Here is a 7693-nt window from a genome sequence, read left to right as displayed (position 1 = left end):
GACGTAATCGGCCTTCGAATCCGGCCTTCTAAGGACGCCTCTTAGGTTTTCAAACAGAGCATATGTGTAGATCAGCTCAGCATATAAGAGAGGGTGGAATCAGTCACCAACAGACGCAGCTGGTTAATTATGTTGAAGGGCTGAGCATGTGTGAGGCGGGGGCTGTAACGCGCAGGCCTGTAGTGAGACGTAAACACCGACCACAACAGTTAAGGAGGAATCCTTCCTTGAACAAAATGATTTACGGCCTAACCCCATAAAAAAAAAAACATTCCAGGTGAGGACGACGTGTCTCCGCTAACGCTGTGACATCAGCACACCAACAGCAACACGCTTCTATCATCACTGGAATATTACAAATGCAAACCAGATGAAATGACTTCATCTGTGTTTTCTCCAGTGAAGCAAGCCTTGATATTTATGATGTTCATCGTCTTTAACATCTGTTTGAATGAGGCTTAGTGTTGCAATCATTTAGGACACGTGTTTCATCAATAACTGATTAATTCTAATATAGATCACAAACTCTGTGACAAACTGTAAATCCATCACAGGTGAGAACTTCATCATGTCTTTAACATTTAATTGCTTATTTATCCGAGGATGGAAGGAAGGATGGATGGACAGACAGACCGACCAACCGAGAGACAGATAGATAGATAGATAGATAGATAGATAGATAGATAGATAGATAGATAGATAGATAGATAGATAGATAGATAGATAGATAGATAGTGCTGATCTAGCTTCCTTTAATTCGCTCCAGATGGTTTTCATCAGCAGGGATGCAGAGAAAGGTCAACTGAGGACAGTGCTGGTGGGATAGTAAAGAGCTCTGCGGGGATTCGTCTTCTTGCTGTTGAGAGGGTTAAAGTCAATGACTCTCTGAGACATTCAGCCCACTGAGGTCTGAGAACAATGGAGGTTATTTTCCACTCCTGGCTCTGTGCTGCTGCTGCTGCTGGGGGGTCTTGGAAAAAGGCTGGATTTCCTCATCTGCCTCTTTGCCAAACAAAACAGTTGACCAGACCCTGAAAAACAGAACTGCTGATTTAGATAATTCCCCTGCAGGAAATAGTTCCCATCAGCTTCTATCAAGTACCTGATTGATGCTGCACTTTGGAGCTTGTTCGGGACTAAGGACTGAGTCCTCAAAGCTTCTCTAACTAGGAAATGAAGCGCTCTTTAACATGGATTGACAGACACTGACCTCAAATTGTTAAATGCAGATAACATCACAAGGTTACCATCGCGGGAGAAGAATTGAAGGTGGAGGAAAAGTATAAATACCTCAGTGTTCACTTAGAAAATGGACTGGACTGGAGATGCAACTGTGAGGTGTCTACAAGTAGGGACAGAGCAGCTTGTACTTCTAGAGAAAGGTTAGACGGAAAAATGCTGCATATCTCCTCTAAGTCTGCTGTGAAGGTTTGATCTTGACCTAATAGCTGCATGTTTGTTTCCTGAAGTGAACCAACTGTTCAGGAAACAATATAAGTGCAATTCTAAAAATCTAAAGACCTTGCTCTTGGTTTTTGAGAGTCCAGTGTTGGCCTTGGTCTAGGAGGGTATGGTATTGGTCCTTGTCATGGAGGGTCTGGCCTTGCTGTTGGCTCATTAGGGTACCGTCTTGGTTACAAAGGGTAGGTCTTGGTCTTGGATGGTCCAGTCTTTGTCTTGGAGGGTTAGGTCCTGGTTTTGGAGGGTCCAGCCTTGGTCTTGCACTTGAATGGGCTGGTCTTGGTGGGTCTGGTCTTGGTTTTGGCAGGTCTGGTCTTCGCCTTGACCACAGAGGGTCTTGTCTTGGTCTTAGCCTAAGATGGTCCAGTGTTGGTCTTAGAGGGGCTTGTCTTGGATGGTCCAGTCTTGGTCTTGCACTTGAGTTTTTCTGACATGAGCATGATGGAATTGCCCCCCTGAGAACGTTCTGGACGCACAGCCTCTGCACTACGTCATGCACCTCCGAATGATTGTAATTGCTCAGCCCAGTGTTGTAAGGTTCTGAAGACTGAAAGTTTGTATTCCAGTGGGTTGTGTGAGTCAAAAAGAATATATTGGCCTGTGTGAGTAGATTTCCTTTATACTTCAGTGTTGAGGTATGGGGCATTGCAGGTGAACAAAGGAGCCAAAGACCCCCATTCCAAAGGGGTGGACCCGTTCTTCCAGTTTAATTTGCATGTTCTCTAAGCAAAAAAAAAGGCTTTGTTGGTCTAATCTATAAAGCCTCGATCTCAACACTATTTCTGACATTTTTAATTGAAAAGAGCTTCATGGATGGAAGAGAAACGTCTTCAAACTTGGAAACAAAGTCCAGTGGATTGATTTTTTTTGGAATCACAGTCTGTCTGTATGTCTTGACAGCTCAAGTGACCAAGATGTAACAGAGAGAATCCGGTCATTTTTCTAAATAAAATAATTTACAATATAAAAGATTATTCAGACTCAGAGAATAAAAATAATTAATCATTACTCAGTCAGCCAGCGGCCTGGTGCCAAATGGTGGACCGATGGTGTAAAGCACTTCAATCGGCTCACAAACGATGTGCAAAGACGGCTGCACCTACCCAGCCTGGAGCATATCTCAGCCTTCAAAAGGACAGATCTACAAGTTGCAGGATAATGACCTTCTGACACTGGAAATCACCCACCACAGATTAAAAGAGATAATTCACACAGTCTTCAGTTGTATGGGACAAAACAATGTTTTGTCCTCACTTCAGTAAATTGAATTTCATTTGTACGAATTGGCCGCACCTAATTTAGACTTAAACAGCAGCTCCTAATGTCAGTAAACACTGATGTGAACTTGGCAGATGTTTTAGACCCAGATTACATCTGTTCCCCTTAGGAAGAACCATCAGCTGTCAAAGCGCCTGAGGAAACTAACCCTGCAAGACTGCAACCCTATGCTTCGGTTCCACATTATCTTCCTTGCTGGACTGGGAAACAGAACCTTAAATGGCACTAAATACAGTTTGGATCAAGGGCTCATCAGGATAATAAGTTTAAGTTTTAAACTAATTGTAACTCAGCTATTAAATGTTTTGAATATTTTATCTGCTTGAATTCATGTCTCTGATGTCAGATTGTATAATAAGCGCCTCAGGTTTAATTTTAAATATGATCTATAGTTACAGTGAACAGTTTTTTTTCCAGGAATTTTAATCTTTTCATCTGAAGAGACCCAACAGAACCATTAAAACCACCAGAGTTCAGCAGAGCTCCGCTGCAGCGCTGCTGCCTCAGTGTTTTTGGGCTGAACTTGGATCAGTAAAACTCTCCAAAAAAAAAAAAAAAACGTTGATCATGGGCCAGGTGCTGGTTAGAGGACAGGGAAGTTCAGAACTGGATGGTTGAGATCAGGCTCTGATGACGTCACTGCAAACATCTAGAGGTTTTAATCACTTTTCCAGCCGGATGGCTGTGCAGCGTTCAGAGAGCTGCTGCAGCCACAGGTTCTCTGTGTGCAGAACAGTGTTGATCCAAAACAACCAAATGCATCAAACTATTCCAGAAAGCAGACTGGAGATCAACATTTGAAGATCCTCACTCTGCTACTCTGGAGGCTAAAATAATAATGTGTTTCCTTTGTCCTTGAGATCTTGCAACAGACTCCTGCAAAGAGCTGCTGGCTCTCCTGAGCTTTCTTTCGTCTCTTCGATGTCGAAGTCTGAATCATCCTCACTGCACTGGATCGTTGGATTTGCTCCGCATATCCATCTGGAAACCTTCCGTTGAAGTAATTTTGGGAAGGGGCGAAAATACTGGTTAGCTGATTGGCCTATGTTGGTGATAGACGGGCCAAATAAACCAATCAGATCAACGAAGCATATGACGTACTAACAGAGCGACGACGAAGAGGAGCCAATTGATAGATCAAACTCTTGCCGAAACCAGTCGGGAGAAGAGCAGAAACATCTTTTCCTCTGAGAAAAGCCTCCAGAGCAGTGTTTTGCTCTTCTTTCAGTGAAGAAATACTCTGTAATTCCCATAAAACTTGCTCGATAGCCACGCTAACGCTAGTTTCATCGGCTGAAGCCGCCATGTTCTTTAGACTGAACTGTCGCGCTTCTCGTTGCGTCACACCTCAACCCGCCTCAAAGCCAACGCTGATTGGACGTTCGTTTGGTGAACGGCTCCAAATTTTCTTTAACGGAGAGTCTCCAGACTGATCTGCGAGTGAAACTTTGAAAGCTCGCGAGATCAGGATGGTCTCACCAGGCTACTGGATGGCATTTACAGCGCTCAGCTTTGGTTTGGATGAACAAGTTTTTGTCTGCGAGTTTTTTTTGGGTTGACATTCAATGGTTTATTATGTTGAGAAAATATGGAATATCAATGTTTTTCCACCTCCCTGTTATCTCTATGGGTCTGTCTCTCTATGTTTTTCTGTGTTAGCTGCAGTTATATTCTTCCTGCTAGTTTATTTGGTCGATTTAACAAATGCCCAGTTTGGACAACCACATGCTTCAAAGGAGCTCCTGACATATTTGCATTCTTTTCATTTCTCCTCTGCAACTGAGGGAGCTTTGATAGAGCTCTGATAAAAACTTTGTTTTTCGGTGTGTTTCGGTATTTGCATTCTGACTCACATCACCCACTTCAAAACAAATGTTCTGTTTGACCAAGGAACAAAGAAATCGTGAGTCAATCTTAGCACATCCTACACCAGGTGGGGAGCCTTTTAGGACCACCTCGGTCTAGATACTTTTTTCTCACACATTTGTTGTTCTATTTGAAAGAGAATTAAAGCAAATCATAAATGATAAAAGGTGAAAATATTGTGTTGCTGGTTACATTTTTTATTATAGCCCCCTAATATTTTTCAGATGAGACTTTGCATCAGTGGCACACCTAATTTTAGGGTTTATAGCCACATTATTTGACTATTTATATTTATTTATATTCCAGTAACTCTATCTGGTTGCATACAAAGTTTTTTCTAAAAGATTACTGAACTCTGCTGGTGTATTATTTTTTATTTTTGTCATGATTTTGGCACTGATGACTGGATCATTAGTTTGTTTCTTCCACCTGTTTAGCTCCACCCAGTTTTCACTTGCTGTCATCTGATTCACCTGTTCCAGTTCCTATTTAAGCTGCCTGTTTTCCAGCCATCAGTGCCAGATTATTCGAGCCGAGTGTGAGAGCTCTCCAGCGTTTCCTGTAGTGTTTTGATTACCTGATCCTGACCTGTTTCTGTCTCTGGACTCCTGAGTTTGGTTTGCCCCGGTCTGTTTCTGCCTGTTCCTGTGTTCGGATTGTTTGGATTCTGTCTGCTAACCACATTGGATCTGTCCCCTGACCCAGCTTGGATTCCGCTTTGGTACCTCTTCGTCTCTCTGATCTACTGGCCTCCCTTTAGATACTTCTACTCTTCCTCGTCCGCTGGCTTCCACTCGTCAGTCTGCTCTGCCTCCCTCCTAACTCTCTGGGCGCTCCTGCCGCATGCTGTGGTTTCCACTCCTTCCTCTGGGAACGAACAGAACTTAAGAACCAGGTTAGTGACTCACGTACTCGTTATCGTTCCCCGTCTGAGTTCCATGGTCACTAACCTGAGTATCTATCTCTACAGAGATTCCAGTAAGCTCACAAGCCACAGTGAACTGAGCAATCAATAAAGCTTTTCACTTTAAAACAAATCTGTTCTGCCTGCCAGAATTCAGGGTCCAACTTTCTGAGCCTTGACAATTCTTGTGTTTTGTTCTTAGTTATTGCTTGGTTTGTTCATAAAGCCAATTGTCTATATTGACAATAACAAAGGAGGTATGATGCTGCACATGTGTGCATGGCTGAACGAGGAATTAGCCTTCTGTGGCCAAGGTGGGTGATCTGTTCTCAGCATTGAACTGTCCTGAATGAGACATTGCTACTGTTCTCCTGTCAGTCCCAGTTATCAGAAAGTTCTTCTTCAGCAGGCGGTTCAGGTTTGTTCTGGTATGGCGGTTCATCCATTGCTCCTGCTAAGTCGTCACATGCTTCTCCCTGAAATACTTCTTCTGCCAGTTGTTGGCCACACAGCTCTCTGCAAATATTTACCAAACATGAAACCACTTAGGAGATACTTTAAAAACACAAAAAAGCCTAGGTAAGCTTTAGTTCAGAAAATTGAATGTTTTGAGGAAGATTTTACTACATCATCTTCCTTCTCTATTTTTTTTTCTTCAAATTTTGACTTAGAAAATCCAAGCAGGAATCAGATGGAGAACTGGGAACCAGTATGTAGGAAAAACAGGAGAAGCTGTCAGAGAGATGAGGAAACTGTAAGGCTTTTAATCACCAGGAGAGTTGATCAGTAGCTGGGAAAGAAGGAGAAGGATCCCTAATAGATAGAGAATGAAAAGAGGGAATATAGTGACCAAACAAAAAATAATGAAAAAAAAATTCCCAATTCACATTGTGTCAAGTTATTGAAGCGTAGATTTTGTTGAGTCAGAGATTTAAAGCAAAGAGTCTTTGACATGCTACAGACTGCATTTGAGTTGTAGACCTGCTGCAGAATATATAGTCACTGACTTTCTGCTGATTGCATTGAGTCATTAATATGCCACAGCTCATTATGTCCAGAATTATTGACTTCCAGGTGATTACATTGAGTCACTGACTCGTCTCGTCTACCATGAATCCTGCAGGAAAAGCATTTAGCGACAGTAGAGAGGAAAACTCCACTTTTCTCCAAATCAGATCTGTCATGATACTCTTCTTATTCATCCTAAGATGATTTTTTTCTCCTTTTGAATTTTCTATAATCTAACAGGTGTGATCTACTTAGATGAACTCAATATTTCCATGACAATCTGTGAGATGCTGGCCCCATTGTCCTCCACATAGCCATTGGGACAGACAGAGGACAGCTTCCACTGTCCTGCTGGGTGATAATGACCTCTAGAACAAAGGAGACGCTCCAAGGGGGGCTGAGAATCCCCAAATACAGAACCTGGAGGGGTCCCAGAGCATTCCTCGGTCCTGGTCATCATCAGCACACCTCCTCTTCTTCCCCTGCTAGAGCATGCTCTGAGCACGATCTTAAAATGTTTGCTCGAGGAGGCCTCAAAGGACTCAGAGCTTAAAGTTATATATATTTATATATATTCAGCAACACAAACACAGAAATGTTGACAATGACTGGATTAGAATCAGCGAACTCCATTCCTCAGATCTTGGGACTTGTTAAATCTGCAGCTTTTGGGTACAGACAGCCAATCCTAGATGTTCTCCAGCAAAAGATGTGAGAAGCATGATTCCTGTCATCAAAAACATCAGAACCTATAATCATCTTCAGCCGCTCACATTTTTCTGTCTGCAGCCTCCAGGATTGAAGGTTCTGACAGCATTACCACACAGTCAAAAGGGTCTTTTCCTGGAAGACTCGTTGCACAACCAGAACCAGAACCACTCATCTACTGGAGTTTATCCACTCAAAGCAAAACCATACATCTCGATGACAATGCGGTCTTGGACCAGAACCATAAGGGTCTGATTCTGACTGTGATTTGAAGGAGAATAAATCTGCTGAGTTAATCTCCAAACCAAACCAACTTCAAACCAAAACAACCAAATCCAGAAGCTTTTCCATCCAGAGGGAAAAGGATCATTGGATATAGAAATCCCGCTCACAGCCTGAGGACATTAATACTCCTGCTTTTCTGGAACACATCAGCAAGTTGTTTTTAAAAGCTGACTACATACTTCA

Source organism: Cyprinodon variegatus, unplaced genomic scaffold, assembly GCF_000732505.1.
Source record: "Cyprinodon variegatus isolate N-32 unplaced genomic scaffold, C_variegatus-1.0 Scaffold609, whole genome shotgun sequence".
NCBI lineage: Eukaryota > Metazoa > Chordata > Actinopteri > Cyprinodontiformes > Cyprinodontidae > Cyprinodon > Cyprinodon variegatus.
The sequence above is the reverse complement of the archived record's forward strand: the minus strand, read 5'-3'. Positions refer to the sequence as shown.